Source organism: Furipterus horrens, unplaced genomic scaffold (assembly GCF_987537825.1).
Source record: "Furipterus horrens unplaced genomic scaffold, mFurHor1.1.pri manual_scaffold_4, whole genome shotgun sequence".
Lineage (NCBI taxonomy): Eukaryota > Metazoa > Chordata > Mammalia > Chiroptera > Furipteridae > Furipterus > Furipterus horrens.
In genome coordinates this window covers 4,459,885-4,477,035 of record NW_028327174.1, presented here as the reverse complement: position 1 = coordinate 4,477,035, position 17,151 = coordinate 4,459,885, and the positions used below count along the sequence as shown (strand labels likewise).

Genomic DNA, 17,151 nt, shown 5'->3' with positions numbered 1-17,151 from the left:
ATTAAGTAAATTATGATGTGTCTGCTTAACAAAATAGTACATACTCATTAAAAGTAATTATAAGGAGTCTAGCACCAGGGAAATGCTTACTATGTACAGTCAGATAAATAAAAGTAGCACATACACTCATACCTGTGCTACAGTTACAACGACCTAGAAAGCAGACATCTGTTTTGACTATTCAGGGTGGCAGGACAGTGAAGGCATTTTCTTCCTTTTCATTTCTACTTACATTAATGCCTGTGTAGAAAATAACCACTTAAAATTTTTATTAACCTCTTTAAAAAATATACCCTTCACTCTATCTCAAAAGTATCTTTGCTCTATCTGCTCCTACTGACGAAAGAGAACTCCCCTGCCCAAGGGGAAGAAGGGAAGCGCAGCAGACACACCGTCCAGAGGCGGGGGAGGGGGAGAGGCACCGCCAGAACACACTCTGCTCCTGGAAATCTAGCACCGACACCACATGGCACTGTGGCGCCCAATCGAGTGCGCACACCGAAATCACCTCCTATGAGCTGTTTTTCAGAATCAGGCCTAAAAACAGCTGAAATCCACCCTGCAGCGAGCAGGCCTATTTTTAGGCATAACCTCAAACAGCCAGGAGGGTGTAGTACCCTATCAACAGCATGCTTCTGTAACTGTAGCAAAATGTCACAAAACGCTCCCGGCTGGGCCAGAGGGGCTGGGGCCCCTCCCCATTCAAAGGCTACTTGTCAGATAGTCATAGGAGCACCCCAAGATCAATTTAGATGACCGATGTGCAACAAGACGGCCACCAGTCCTTGGGAAAGGGGCAGGAGAAGGGAGAGGACCGTGGGGCTATCTCTGGGGCCAGCGAGGGCTCCCTGTACGTTTTCCCGAACTGTTGAGCCTGGGCTTCTAAGATGCTACTAGATTTTTTCCCTCACTTAAAGGTTGTATGAGTATATATTTCTAAACCTTCCCAGACAAAATCACAGAAAGCAATTAGTGTTGCCACTTACAGGCAGAAAGTGTTTCATTTTATAATAGCAACAAAATTAACAAGATACCAGAGGAGTAATCCAAAGCAGTATTGGACAAAAGCTCTATGATGAGAAATATAAACTTAAAGGGCCCAAAAGAAAAAGCTCAAAACAAAAATAAATAAGCCAAAAGAATGTACAACATATCTATACAAAAAGAGGTCAAGTTTCCACAGATCAGTTTATAAAACTAAGGGTTCCAGTCAAAATTTCAATAGGATATTAAAAAATAATTTTAAAATAATGTCACACGCGCAGAGGAGTCCCACAGCACAGGGCGTGCAGACCCTTTAACAAGACCCCCCAGCAGATGTCTGTCCTGTTATTCATTTGCACTCCTGACCTGTATGCGCACCTATTGGCTTTTCCCTGACGTCTCGAGAGCAGGCTGAAGACCTGAAGCTTCATCACCCCTGAAGACTCCGGTGTGTATGTCCAAAAATAAGGACATTCCTCTATAGTCAGCATACAACTCTCTATGTAGCAGGAAATCTACATTCACACGACACCACCAATCCAACCCCCAGAGCCGTTCAATCCTGATACACTGTCCTAACCCCGTTTCCTTTCCCTTTCCAGTCCAGAGCCCAACCCAGGAACACAAACTGCCATGTCTCACTGGTGTCCTGTCAGCCCGGCAGTCCTCAGTGTCCTGACCTCCTTGATCCTGAAAGCACAGCCCTGCGGTTCTGTAGATGGCCCTCCACCTGCATGTGCAGACTCAGCGGCCGCCTCCCTGGCAGCGGTGCCAGAGACGTGGGGCTGGGCCCCTTCTGGTGCGTGGCGCCCGCAGGGAGTGAGGAGAGCCATCCCTCCACTGGAGATGTCAACCACGTCCACTGGGCAAGCCCGTCTCTGCCAGGCTTCTCTGCTGTCACGTGACCACCTTACTGTGTAACGGGTAAGTGTAAGTACCCTGCGGGAGAAACCCTGAGATTATACCAGTATCTCTTCTTTGCCAAACATACACCAGCTGACGACTCCTAAATCAACCCCCTCCACCATGGCTGCCTAATGGTGAGTGTCCAGCCATCAGCAGCAGGCAGAGCTTCCCTTCCTCGTTCATTCCTTCCTTCCTGCATTCACTGCTCAAACCGGCCCAGAACTGGCCTGGGGAGACCTCTTGAAACTGGCTCTTGTGTCCGTTTACACGTCCCGTTCACTGCGCATTCCCTTACTTCCTGGCACAAGGCGTTCCAGGTCCATCCTGTACACTTTCCTGCCTCAACCCCCGGAACAGCCAGCCACTTCTCCAAAGACACCTGACTCCCTTAACGGGGAGGCTAATGTCTGGGAACAGAGTGGGACGTCACTGCTCCTAGCTCGAGCATCATGTACGGATGGGAAAAGCCACTCCTATAACCACTTCTGTGCCTACCGTACACACTCGTGCATGTGAAGGGACCATGAGTTCATCCTGGCACCTCCAGTTCCAGCCCAACCCCTCATGGTTCCTTCTAATTCTCTCTCTTCCCATGTTTGCAATTCCCTCCTTACAGAGTTAGAAATGGGGTTCGCATGATCAATGCACACTTACATATTCGTTTAATGAATTTACCTGGCTTGCTCACCGTAACAATCTCCCAAGTCTGCAGCGTCATCCTTCACATCCGCAGCCCCTTGCCCCCTTGGCCATGGCACCCACCACTGCCTCTGTGGAGCACCCTCCCGTTATGTCTTGATAAATGAATTCTAATGGCTATCTAAAGAAAGTGTACAAAACTAATCAAGAAAATGTAGAAAACTATTAAAAATGAGAAGATTTTTGCTCTACTGTGTATCATAACTTTCTCTAAATTATAATTAAAATAAAGGGCGTTGGGATAACATGCTACCTTTCTGGGAGAAAAATGATTGTTTAAGACCCCATCTTAGGATATCCATAAAGAGAAATTCCAGGTTATTAAAAAAGCTATATACTATAGACGCACAAAAGGCAGGCGTGGTAGTTTTAGAAAACGCTAATAATCCTAGGGACCCGAGCTGACACTCAGTTTTGAGTTTCCGAATCCTATTCCTCAGTGAGCAGAGCCTGGGCTTCTGAGGAGAGTGATGGTTTTCCCACGGGGCAGGCATGAGGTACAAGGTGCGAGCCTGTAATACCTCACCGTGCCAGGAAGCCAGGATACACTGCCAGCCAAATGGGGACACATCACACCAGCCTGAAGGGTACTTGTGATTGTTTTTAGGACCACACTTTTTCTTCTTTTACTATATTAGATAAATTAACAATGGAAGTTTTCTAAATTAGTTCTCACTCTGTGTGTTGAAATACAGATAAATTTCAGTAACAATATACAGTTGTCCCCATTCATCCACAGGGGATGCTCAAGCCCAGTGGATGCCTGAACCCACAGATCGTACCAAACCCTGTATATACTATGCTTTTTTTCTAACTTAACTTATAAATTAGGCGTAGTAAGAGATTAACAACAACTAATAATAAAATAGAATTATAATATACTGTAATAAAATTTATGTCAATGTGGATTCTCCCTCTCTCTCAAAATTTCTGGTACTGCACTCACATTTTCACTAAAACAAAACGAAACAAAACAAAAGGAAAAAAGCACTTGAGGGCTTCTCTCTGGCGCATCCAAGGTGCCAGCATTACTACTTCGGCGCTTTGGGCCATTACTAAGCAAACACAGCATGGTGGTGCTGAGAGTTGGTCTGATAACTGAGACGCTAAGTGATTAACAGGTGGGCGGGGTACCCAGTGTGGCTGCGGCTGGACAAAGGGGTGACTCACATCCCAGCTGGGAGCAGAGGCGGCACTTACGAAGCGTGCATTTCTGAAGCTCCGCGCTGAGCGTTTCTGCACTGTGGTTGACCACGGGGGACTGAAACTGAAAGCAGCCACACCTCAGCGGGGGCACTACCCTGCAGGACTGGCATGGTGTCTGGGAGCGCCGGTCTGCGTGGAGGGCGGGGGAGAGGCACTAGGGAGGCTCTCACTGTGACATCGGTTAAATCTGGGTGACGCATACACAGGGGCCGTTAGTATCTGTGCTCTTCTGTATGTCTGACATATGTGTAAATAAACAAAATTCTGGTTCCCCGTTTATCCAGTTTGAGAAAACAACAGTTCCTAACATGGCATTCAAGATCCTTCAGCTTCTGACACCAACAGAATTTCCAGCTTTGCCTCTCAGGACGTCACCTCACTCTTCCTACTCCAGTGACAATGAACTTCTCTCTGTTGCCCAAGTGTGCTTCAGACCTCCAGGTCTCTGCCCAAGCTGTCACCCATGTCTGGATGCCAGTACCCTGCCCACCAGCACCCTGGTTAACCCAGACTCCTCTGTAAAGACCTGCCTGAATGTCCCTTCTTTGGGAGCCTTCCTCCAGTGCGTGCACCGCTCCCGTCTTTGTCCCCACGGCTCCTGGCAGCATGAAGCAGTGGAAAGGGCCAGCAGGGACCCTGAACCCAGACAGTCAGGTTCTGGACTGGGTTTTGCAGTTTATTGCTGGTGAGAGCCTGAGCCACTTCTCGAAGCCTCAGTTTTCTCAGCCGTAGGACAGGAACGCCCCTGGAGTTTGCCCTCGATAGGGCCAGTGATACACTGCACTGCTCTGCCAAGGCTCCTGACACCGGAAGCAAGCTCATTCTTTTCTCTTGTTGCTGATAAATTACAAAATGATGAGTAAGTCCAGAAAATGGCTGGTAAGGATACATACCAAACATTACTTAGGGGAGGGACAATTTTTTACTTGTTTGATTTTTAAAGATTAGAATCATGTGTTACTTATGTAAAAAAATTTTTTTTAGCCCCGAATGGTATGGTTTAGTGGGCTGGGAGTCACCCCACAAACTGCTGCCAGTTCAATTCCTGGTCAGGCACAGGCCTGGGTTATGGGCCAGGTCCTGGCAGGGGCTGTGTAGGAGGCAACCGATCGATGTTTCGCACACTGATGTGTCTTTCTCTCAGTCTCCCTCTCTTACCCTTTCTCTAAAAATAAATAAAAATAAAATCTTTAAAAAAAATGTTAAAGAAAAGTTAAGGAAAGCCCCTAGCAGAACAGCGTGGCACAAAACAGCTAGCTGCCAACCACTGAGGGCTGAAGTGCCGAGGGTGAGAGGTGGGAGAGAACCAGAGTGAGGAATCAGGCTAAACACCCGGAGGGCAAAACGAAGGGATAAGGACGGGCCCTGCCCTCAAGGCACCCACGCCTAACAGGGAAGCATTTACACACACGTGAGCGAGTCCTATATCCCAGGCCCCGACTCTAGGTTCTGGTGATACAACGATCAACAAGGCTCACGAAGTTCCGACACTCCATGAACACAGTACTCAAACAGACGAAACAACTAACAACTAAATACCTACGGAGAGAAACAAGGAAGCTAAGGGGGCAGAGAGAAGAGTGCAGATTTAAACAGGATGGTCGAGGCCAGCCTCCTGGAGAGGGCGACGTGAGCAGACTGGAACGAGAGGAGGGCACAGACCAGGCAAAGGCCTGCGTGAAGGCCAGGCAGGAGCAAGCCTGGGGAGAAGGACAAAGTGGCTGGCACGGTAGACACCGGGCGCAGAGGAAGACGCAGCCAGAGAAAAGGGCCCTGAGCACACAGGGCTCACGACCGTGGGCCCACAGACCGGTAGCGCGGCGTGTGCGTGCTGGCTGGAGATGCGGGGGCTGCCTTGTTGACAAGCTTGCCAGTGAGGCGCATGCGCAACACAATCTGAGCACCGATGAAGGGCCTGGCAAACCACGTAAGACTTTTGGATTTTATTAGAAGGCTTTGGAAGGTTTTGAGCTAGAGAGTGACGTACTCTGATTTCAGTTCTCAAACAGCCACTCTGGCTGTTTGGTAGAAAACAGACTTTGGGAGGGGCAAGGGCAGGAGCAAGTTAGTTAAGAAGCTATTTTGGTCATCTGGGTAAGGGATGCTGGCTGCACAGATGAATGGGGTGTTGACGAGGGTGGTGATATGCGGTCCAAATAAAGGACATATTTTTCAGTTAGGGCCAGCGGAAACTGCTAATGGATCAGAAGCAGATATGACGGACGAAATAGCCATGACCGACAGCAGCCGCCAACACTACTCAAGCACCAGCCGCGTGCCAACTGCTGTTCTGTTTCCTTTGCAGGTAAACACCCACCCAATCTTCACAACGGTCCCAGAAGGCAGGCACAGCGGACAACCCCACTTCATTAAAATGAAGACAGTGAGGCAGGGAGAGGGTTAGCAACTGCCCGAGGCCTCCAAGCTCGTCAGATGGTAGTCCTCAGGTCTGAGCCCCAGCGGCGGGCCTGGGAGCTTGTGCTCCAGCACTGTCCCTTACTGGGCGCCTGCAGACACGGCACCATTTATGGAGAGGGATGAGCTGGGGAGCGGGACAGGCTGGAGAGACCCACAGTGCTTTGCTGGACATGTTAACGTCAAGATTCCTAGCGGACATCCAAGTGGAGATGTCAGGGAGACGGTGGGCATGTCTGCACCTCAGGGGAAAGGTGGGGATGGATATGTAAATGGGAAGGTCATCAGCACAGAAATAGTATTTAAAGCCAAAGGAGTGGATGAGATCACCCAGAGCAGTTTTTCAAACTGAAGGTTGTGAAATCAATTTAGTGGGTCATGAAGAGCACTTCAAAAAAAAAGGGAAAAAGAAAAAAAGGAATAGAACAGAATGGAAAATAACAGCCCATGGCTCAGAGTAAGATGAAGTATAAGAACCTTTTTTCAGTTCTGAGTGTCTGTGCATAAGTGAGTATAGTGTATGTTTGGTAATAAATAAATAAATAAGATTAAAAATATGCTTAAAGCCACTAGCCTAAAGATAACGTGCAGGACCGATGCTGAAGTCACTCCAGCACTTAGAGGCTGGGCAGAGGACAAGCCAGAAAAGGAGCACGGAGGGAAGAAAGAGCTGGTGAGGAAGGATGGAAGGCAGTGCAGGGTCCCCAAGGCCGAGTGGGACATGCTGGCCATCAGACTTGCTGGTGGGGATCAGGCAGTACAACTGCCAACGGTGCACAGAATAGTTATGGGATGGAGAGGCAATCACACAGTGCTGTGTAGGAGCACAGGGGAGCGTGACCTGTTTGAGGTCTGGGGGCCGAGAGCAGAACGAAAGGGGAGGGGAGAGAGATGAAATGGGAATTTGACTTTAGATCCCCAGTTTGAGGGGCCCAGGCCTGGGAACGCGGGGATGAGGGCGGCACCACCCAACTCTGCCCGGAGGTCCCTCCCCAGCAGCAGACAGACAACGGCACCACGCCACGGTCATGGCTGAGGAGGGCGTAGGGCAGCTTTGGCAGGGGGACGACAGGCAGTTTCCTTCCCAACCACACTGTGCGCTCCTGACAACGCAAGGCCACCACTGTGACCAGGCCGTGCCCTCAACACATGTCCTCCCACCTCTTGACTTGGGCCTCGTCCGCCCAAAAACATTCCCCAGATCTCCCTCACTCTTCAAGGCCTGGCTCACAGCCACCCTCACGTCAGGAAATTCAGGCAACAGTCAGCTCCGTGACCCTGCTCTGCCTGCACAGCCGCAGCATTTCTTGTCCACATGCCGCTACCTGGTGCCAGGACCCTGCCTTGTCCTTACGTCCCTGCTCCCCACCGAGGCCATACATTGTGGACGACATGTGACAGAGGTGTCTGACATTTGTGTGATGCTCCAGCAGCCAAGCAAATCCTCACTTCCATAATCCATCCTACGCTTCAGCATGGCTACTGAAACACATCGGTCAACCCACCCCTGACCTCTAAAACCTTCCCTGGCTCCTAATTCAGCTCAGCCTCGTCGTCATCTGGGTGTCACAGCTGTCCTTTCCCTGCCTCCCAAACGCCCTAAAGCTGGAGCAGTGATAATCAAAACAAATACAGAAAACACAGATGTACAAGAGTGAAATTAAAAGGAAAAAACTCATCAAACTGTGGACAATAGCTGTCTTTGGAGTGGTGCTACAGGGGCCTCTTTAGGAACTGGTTTAAAGAACATGTTAACTTTAAAACAAAAAATAAAATTGAATAATGGCAACTATTTTTACTGAGTGCTTACCCTGTGCCAGGCAACAGAGTCTCATTTAATCTTAACAAGTCCACGATGGAGTTACTGGCCATTCTGCAGATGGGGCAGGTGAGGCTTGGGAGCTGAACGTTCTCAAGGTGATGCACAGCTGGTCGGCAAAGAGGGAGCGCTGGGCTTCAAACCCAGGCCCAGTAATGGATGTGCCCATGACCGCCCCCGTCTTAGTCCTGCTCTGTGTATCCCCAGGGCCTCTGGCGTGGACCTTCTGCAGCCTGTCCTCTGTCCTAGCTGGTCCTTCTGCCGGAGCGGGAATATTAGCTTTGCTGACATACCAGTCACCTCTTGAGTCCAGTGCAAATCCTGCTTTCCCCTGACTCTCTCCAGAGCACACCATGGTCAGCGTCACCAAAGGGGTACTTACTCCTCTATTTCCCCCACAGCGTGGGACCTGATCTCCTACCACCATGCACACAGCAAGCATTCAAATGCTGGGAGAGTTGAATTGACAATATAAATTCTCTCTCTAAAAAAACAAAGATTACAGATGGAGACTCAAGTCTTCACCCGGGAGGGAAGCTAATCCCAAGAACAGGTCTCTGACCCCTCCCAGCCTCCCCGCTTTGAGACTGAAGCCTACGGAGAGGCCCGCGGGTCTGTGCCTCTGCCAGAGATCACTATTTCTGAAGAATAAGATTACTTAACTACTTAAAATGTAAATAATGTGAACCCGAAACGTTTTTTATAAAGATTTTAGAGTTCTGAAGATCAGTGACCATTTCCAAATGCTCTGACCTTTGGAAGAAAAGCACTTTTTAAGTTTAGTATAAAGAAACGTAAAAATATTAAAAGCTACCTTACATGTCATAACCATGGAAGACACACGAGTCAGTGAATCAGACATGTTTAAAATGCAAAAAGCTCCTTTAACACCCAATGACCACATCTGAGCTCATGAAGAAAAGCTGACTCCAAACAGCAGCACACTGTAAACAAAAGCATGGCCTCAAAAGTCCAAGAAAGGAGACACAGGATGGGACACACGACTTTAGCATGTCCTCAGCCTTCCTGGGTAAACCAATAAGAAGCACAGCCAACCAGAGCATGAACACTGGATTTTCTTAGCGGTACCAACACCAAAGGCCAAGCTGTCAAATGAAGCCAGAGGCAGAACTGAGTTGCCTGGGGGACCTTTTCACAGTGTAAGGGGTCCCCTCCGTGTGGCTGGGGACGCAGGCACGGGAGGAACCGTGTCTGCATGACAGACCCCGTGAAGGAGCACAGGAGTTAGGAGCAGCAGAGGTGAGCTGACACCCTAGACTTGGACTGTCGCCTCGAGCGCCTCGCGACTCCACAACACGGAGAAACACTGTTAGTTCTTGCTAAATGCATCTATGTGTCAGGCATCCTTCTGAAGATTACTGACCTCCCCACTTGAAAACAAACAGAAAAACAAAACACTCTACAGATATCCCACACCTATAAACAGTTCAAAGGATTGTTTCCAACATATTACAAACTTAAAAACTCCAACCCAGAACTAAAGAGAAACTCACTTCTAAGTCTCCAAGATGAGACCCAAGAATCGGTCTGTTCACCAATAAACTAATATGAACAACTATCATTAAACCTATTTATAAAAGTTGGGGTTAGAAGATTTTAAGAAATAAAAAGGCAGATCATTTCAGTAGCGTAAGATAGTTGTGAACAGATTGACTCTAGACCGTATTTTAGGGTCTCATTTTCATTTCAAAACAGAAAAGGAAAAGGGCAAGCCATGGCAAGACACGGAGAGACAAGAGAAACTACTCCTAACGACTGCCTGCTATCTGTCCAAAAGGCCTGAGAAGCAGTACTCATGAAGCCCCCCTCGGCGTGGGGCAGGGGAGAGCGGCCACCGGCCCGCATGCAGCCATCTCTCCCTGCGGGGTAGCAGGGCCACTGGGCATTGCTTTCTTACCTAGAGTTGAACTAAATGTCTCGAAGAAAAAGACCAAGAACAACATGTTAAAAAAAAAAAAAAACTACCTGGAGACAGAATTTTATTTTAGCAAGCAAAATGAGCAAAAATACAACTTTCTTTTAGCAAGGTACAATTGCTCCCCCCAGTAAACTTGCTTTCAGTTGATTCTCCCGGGTGGTACCCTGAAAGACACACTGGGGGTGGGGGGGGCCGAAGTGGGTTTACAGTTGTAAAACACATACAATAATTAATAAACAATAATACAATCAACTGTTTCACATACTCACAACTGTACCCCTACTTCCGCCCACCCCTGAATATTTAGAATCAGGAAACCTACATTTAAATACTTACCAGTTTTGCCACTTGTTCTGTGACGTGGGCAAATTACTTAACCCACAAGTCCCACTCTCCTCCTCTGCAAAATGGAGTGACTCTACCTCGCTGCCTCACGGGAACGTCCCACAGTAAATCTGTGAGCTGCTAAGTACCATATAAATTAAAATAATCATTACTATTATTACCTTCCTCTCTTACTTTCCCAGGGAAAAGAACCAATGACAAAACAGGCAAAGAAAAGCAACAAAGAAAAAAACTGGAGGAGGCGTTAGCCATCAGTTAACCAACCACTCTCTCACTCAAGCAAACACACACAAACACCAAACCCTAAAACACAAAATCACCCCTATGACTAACAGAAAGCCATTCAGTGACAGTTCCTTTCTGTGTGATTCTCTAATTAAGAAAGGTGCCCACACCCTGGAATCCACAGCCCATTCATTAAAATCACAGCAGGGTTACATGCTCATCAGTCCTCCCTAGTCCACAACCAGAACGCCAACGGAGCACACCTTTGCTCTTCAGGCAAAAGCCACAGGCCACAAGACCTGTCCCCCCTGAGGGACAGCGGCCTGTCAGAGACCCACCTGGAGGCAGCCGGTCTCAGGAGTGCAGGAGTGTCTCTTACTCCCCTGACCACTGGCATGAGATAAGCAACGTCAGTCATTCAGAAATACTTAAGCCCACTGAGAACAGGTGGCTGATGAGACTACATCGTCCATTACACACCCAAATTTTAAAAATAAAAGCCAAATGGACATAAACATTTTCTGAAAACCAGCTATTTCTAAATGTTCTGGGTGGTTATAATAGTAGCTAAAATTTATCTTGGGGTAACTATGAGTCAGGCAACATTCTAAAACTTTAGTTATTAATTAATTCAATCGGCAAACTCACAGGTAAGTACAATTAAGATTCCCAACTTTTTAGACAAAGAGTCACAGAACTACCGATAAATGGCAGAGCTGGGATTCAAAACTCAGGCGTTAGGTTTGGAGACTACGATCTAGACACTGATTCTGGGAGAACCCTCCCGCGCTTGGTTTCCTCGACCAGTTCTACCAGCGTACGCTCAGCTCATTGTCACAGTGAGACGTAAACAAGACTATCGTGTACAGTCTCTACCTTATGGTCACTTGTCTCTAGGTGAACGTTAGAATACCACAAGCCCGTAAAACTAAAATCTCATTTTCTGCATCTAATAATGATGGACTAAATAATTTGCCCCCCTCCAAATGGATGAAACAGATATACATCTTATTAAAAGTAACAAAAAGCTAACAGGATAGTGAGGAATTATCAAATAAATATCCTGGAAAGAAGGGAAATCCAAAGAGGTGAGACCTGGGGGCAACTGCTGATCTGCCGGAGGTAGCTGAGCGGCCCCACGTGTGCCTGGCCCGTCCAGGTCATGCATAGGAGACACCTGGTAACCCACCCCCACCAAAGCAGTGGACTGAAGTCTCAAAAGGACGCACCCCAGGAGTAAGGCTGAACTAGAAGTAATCAGCCTTCCCGTGGACTTGGCTTCAAATCACCAGAAACTCTCAAACTCTCATCTTGGAGTAAAGTGAATCCTGGTTTGCTAGTGTTCTCAGGCACCCGGAAAACGCAAATGAAAATCCTCCTTGGAAAAAGACATCTATGGCCTCTAATTATTTCTGTAAATAATGGTTCAAATACCATGTCCAGTACACAAACATGTGACCAGACAGAACACCATGAGTAAGAATCATCACAGTCACAGACCCAAAAGGGGCTCAATAATAGAACTGAGGGAAGACGGTAAAACAATTCTGTTTACTCTGTTTTAAGAAATGAAAGCCAAGATTGAAAAAATTCATCAGGGAACCTGAATCCATAAAAAGCAACACAGCAAATTGAAAAGACCCCAAACTGAAAAATACAATATACTCATCAATTGAGTTCTTAATTTCAATTAAATGTAGATTAGTCACAGAGAGAACTGGTCAACTATAATATAGAAAGAATAAGTGACAAAAGGATATAGTAAGAAGGTGTAACACATCTGTGTAACTGGCCTCTCAAAATGAGGGAAGGACAGGGTGAAGCAACATGTGAAGAGACTTGCTGGGAATTCTCCAGGACAGCTCAGACGTATCAAGCCACAGGCTCAAAAAGCCTGGGGAACACAAAATCGGTGACCCTATAAAGTCTTCTAAAGATGACGTGGCCTGTTCTGTACGTATAGTGCCACAGCTGACTACAGAAATAGCCACTGTGGCCCTGCTATGGCCCAGATAAGGAGAATATAAAGACATGAAGCCCCTAAGCATGTGAGCAGCCCAAAGTCATAATAATCTAATACACCCTCTACCTCTGCGCTACCACAAAGGGGGAAAAAGGCACAAAGAAAATGATAGAGAGAAGTATTTAAAAGAAGAGTGAGTTAAATGTAAAAGCAGTAACGCTAAAAGGCACGTGCAGGAGTAACAATAAGGACGCTCCAATGTTGTCCAGCGGCCTCGGTCTGGACGTTTTCGCCTATTTCCATTCCTCTCACTGTGCTAATTAAGGGCCCCTCACAATCTAAACTGAAAAGTCCTTGGCATGAGAAACTCAAAGAAGAATCTTTTCTTCCTATTCTCCCTCAAGCCTCCCTCGTGAAGGATTTTTAGATGATAAACCTAAACAGACAATTCTTTCTGGGCTATCATAGTGACCTAAGTAAGCCTAACAAGCCCCTTTTTTCCTCTAACACTTGAGCCAACATGGAGAAGCCGGCTCTCAGAAGAGCAGGCAAAAGAAGAAGAGTCCCAGCAGGAGCCAGCTGAGCCAAGAGCAGTCCCCGCGGAAGCAAAGTACACCAGAGTAGGTATCAGGAAGTGAGTGTCTATAACACGTGAAATCCTCAGGTTCTCTGAGACGCAATCTGGTCAAAAGCCCAAGGATCTCTGCCTTCTATTAAGCTCAAACTGCTAAAGGAACCCTCTTGCCCACGGAGTAACACACAGGGAAAGAGCTTCTGCAGGTGCCCTTCCCGCAAGCGCTGTAACGGTGCACCCCCACAGAGGGGCTGCCGCAGAGCTGGCTGGGGGGTAGGTGTTAACGTGTATAAACCGCTGCACACATCAGTGTGCTGATGAAAGAAATAACATGAACCCTTTTGGAAACGCAGTTCTACTGAGGCTTCAGGATAAGCAGGTCATGACTGGGGGACTGCTTCTGTGATTCTGTGTTTAGCCTGAGTTCAGACTAAAACAAGAAACATGATTCAACACCTAACTCTGAATGTCTGCCTTAGAAGTAAAGCGGCTGACAATAGCTTATGTGTGCTGGGATCGACTCTCAAAGCGTCGTCTCTTCAGGTCTCATGGGCATTGTGAGCTGTATGGGCTTCAAACAAATTTCAAAATCAGTCAAAATTTCTTCTATTTCTAGGACTCAGTTACTATTCAAATCTGCATACAGGTTTATTCATATCTAAACCAATGTGGCTAGGACTTCCAGTCAAGATGGCGGCGTACGCAGACATGGCTCGCCTTTTCGCACAATCACATCAAAATTACAACTAAAATATAGAACCACCACCAACCACTAAGAACTGTGAGAAATTGAGTTGAATGGAAGTCTGACAACCATGGAATTTAAAAGAAACCACATCCATCCAGACCGGTAGGAGGGGCGCAGACACAGAACAGGCTGGTCCCTCACCTGTGTGTGGTGGATAAAAATTCAGGAGGAATATCCTGGGAGCAAGGGATCCCAGACCCAGGCCCCCAGCCCAGGGTTCCAGTGCCAGGAAGATAAGTCCCCACAACTTCTGGCTGCAAAAACCAGCGGGGGTTGAGTCAGTGGAAGAAACTTCTGGAGCCCCCAGCAGTTCCCCTTAAAGAACCCATACACGGACTCACCTATCACTCACTCCCTCTGAGCTCCAGCACTGGGGCAGCAGCTTGAAAGGCACCAGTGGCATACAGGGAGAATCTAAAGTATCTGGCATCAAGGCGAGCAGAGGCCATTGTCCCTTTGTTAAACCCTCCCCGCACAGAGCCAGTAAGCTGGTGCCATATCTGAGACTCCATCAACCTGGCTAACGCTGTTTGGCCTGCCCTGCAGATCCCCAGACACTCCACTCCACCCCACCCAACTTAAGGGCCCACCCAAGGTGCTTTTCCATATGAATGGCTGGTCTTGGCTCATGTTTCACAACTTCCTAAATCCTCTCAACTGGCCTCAGTGAGCCCCAGGCCCAGCACTAGCAGCAGCCAGCTAAGATTCACAGTCCGGCTTCCCCTGGGAATCTCCAAGCCCAGCACAAGCAGCAGCCATCTCAGATTGCTTTACAGCTCAGGTGGGGTACCCAGGGCAAAACACAGGTGGGGGCTGACCTTGGCCTGCACCACCCAGGAAACCCCAGGGCCTGTGCACCCAGTGGACAGCTACAGACCACGTAGGAGCACCACCACCCTGACCCTGCACAGCTGATCCTCCATGGAGGGCGGAGGTTGGTGGTCAGTGGTCACAGCCAGTCCTTGCAGCTGACTGGCCTGGGTAAATCCCTCCCATTGACCTGCCAACAGCAACCCAGGCTCAACTACAAGAGGAGGGTGTACTCAGCCCACATGAAGGGCGCACCTCAAGTACCCAGCTTGGGTGATAGGGCAGGCTGTGCCACTGGACTCTACAGGACACCTACTACCTTATGCCACATGACCAAAACACAGCGTCAAAGCAGCTCTACCTCCTACACAGAAACAAACACAGGGAGGCTGCAAAAACAAGGAGACAAAGAAACACAGCCCAAATGAAAGAACAGAACAAAACTCCAGAAAAATAACTATTAGATGTAGAATTCAAAACACTGGTTATAAGGATGCTCAGTGAACTTAGTGAGGACCTCAACAGCATAAAATAGACCCGTCACAAATGAAGGATACATTAACTGAAATAAAGAACAATTGACAGGGAAGTGACAGTAGAGTGAAGCCGAGAATCAAATCTATGATTTGGAATGTAAGGAACCAAAAAACAACTAATCAGAACAACAAGAAAAAGAAGATCAAAACTATGACTATAAAATCGCAACAAACAAACAAACAAAAACAGCATATCTATCAACAATTGAATCTATAAATCAAACTAAGCAAACAAGAACAGAGTCAGAATCATGGATATGGTGAATGTTTTGATGGTTGCCAGATGGGAGGGGAATGGGGGGGATGGGGAGGAATGGGGGGGGAGGGGATGGGATTAAGAGATACAAACAGGCAGTTACAGAATAGCCATGGGGATGTAAAGTACAGCACAGGAAATGAAGTAGCCAAAGGATTTATATGCATGACCCACAGACATGAACAACGGTGGCGGGACTGCCTGAAGGAGTGGGGAGTGCTGGGTGAAGGGGTCAAAGGGGGGAAAATCAGGACAACTGTAATAGCATAATCAATAAAATATAATAAAAATAAATAAACCAATGTGGCTAAACTAACTTATTCAAATGATACCAGCAGAAAAGAACTCCAGATAGCCAGACAATAAAATCACATATCTGATATCTGATAAGGGTCTATTATCTAAAATATAAAAAGAGCTCTTACAACTCAACAATAAAAAGACAACAACCCAATTAAAAAATAAGCAAAGGACTTAAATAGCCATTTTTCCATAGAAGATACACAAATGGTTGTCAGGCGCATGAAAAGATGCTCAATATGATTAGGTAAGTTCAAATAAAAACCACAATGAGATACGACCTCACGGCTACTTGGACGGCTATAATCAGAAAGAAGAAAATTACAAGTGTTTGCCAGGATGTGAAATTGGAACTCACATACAATGCTAATGGGAATGTAAAATAGTGCAGCCACTTTGGAAGCCAGCTTAGCAGTTCCTTGAAAGATTATATATAGAATTACTATATAACCCAGTAATTCTACTCTAGGGATATTCCCAAAATAATTGAAAACAGAGATGCAAACAGATTAACTGTATGCCCATGTTCATCGCAGCACTATTCACAATGCCCAAAAGGCAGAGACAACCTCCATATCCATAACCAGATGAATGGACAAATAAAGTACAAGTATGGTCTATGCATACGATGGAACATTATTCAGCCATAAAAAGAGGTGAAGTTCTGGTATGTGCTACAACATGGGTGAACCCTGAAAACAGTAAGCTAAGTGAATTATGCCGGAAACAAGAGAATGCTGCATGATCCCACGTATATGGAAGGCCTTGACTAGGCAAGTTCAGAGACAGAAAGCAGGTTAAAGGTACTGGGGCCTGCGGGGCAGAAGGGGATGGGTAGCTGGTACTTAAAAAGGGTACATAGTTTCTGTTCAGGGTAAAAAGTTTTGGAAATAAATAGTGGTCATGGTTTCATAACACTGCAAATAATGGCTGCCAGTGAAATGCATACTTACACAAAAACTTGCACATTAACGTTTACAGTAGTTTTGTTTATAATTGCCAAAAACTGTAAGCAACAAAATGCTTTTCAACAGGTAAATGGATAAACAAACTGTGGTATTTCCAAAGAGTGAAATATTATTCAATGATTTATAAAAAGGAGCTATCAAGCCACAAAAAGACACGGAGGAAATGTAAATGTTGCTGAGTAGAAGAAGCTAGCCTAAAGAGGCTACACAACTGCATGATTCCAACTAGACAGCATTCTGGAAAAGGCAAAACTAGAGAGACAGTAAAAAGATCAGTGGCTGCCAGGGGTCCCCAGGGACAAGTAGGTGGAACAAGGACCCCTCTAGGATGCTGAAATTGTTCTGTGTGATACTACAATGGTGGATACACGACATGATAAATTTCTCAAACTTCACAGAATGTACATCAAAAAGTGAACCCAAATATGAACTATGAAATTTAGTTAATAATGTACATC

At 46.8% G+C, this 17,151-nt stretch overlaps 1 protein-coding gene and 1 pseudogene across 1 annotated transcript in view; one reads left to right on the top strand and one right to left on the bottom strand.

Annotated features, from left to right (window-relative positions):
• LOC150010926 (glyceraldehyde-3-phosphate dehydrogenase-like) overlaps positions 1-17,151 on the top strand; it is a 56,953-nt pseudogene that overhangs the window by 11,340 nt on the left and 28,462 nt on the right.
• The window catches only part of TCF20 (transcription factor 20), a 102,389-nt gene that overhangs the window by 65,019 nt on the left and 20,219 nt on the right, over positions 1-17,151 (bottom strand). The gene's annotated exons all lie outside the window — the stretch shown is intronic.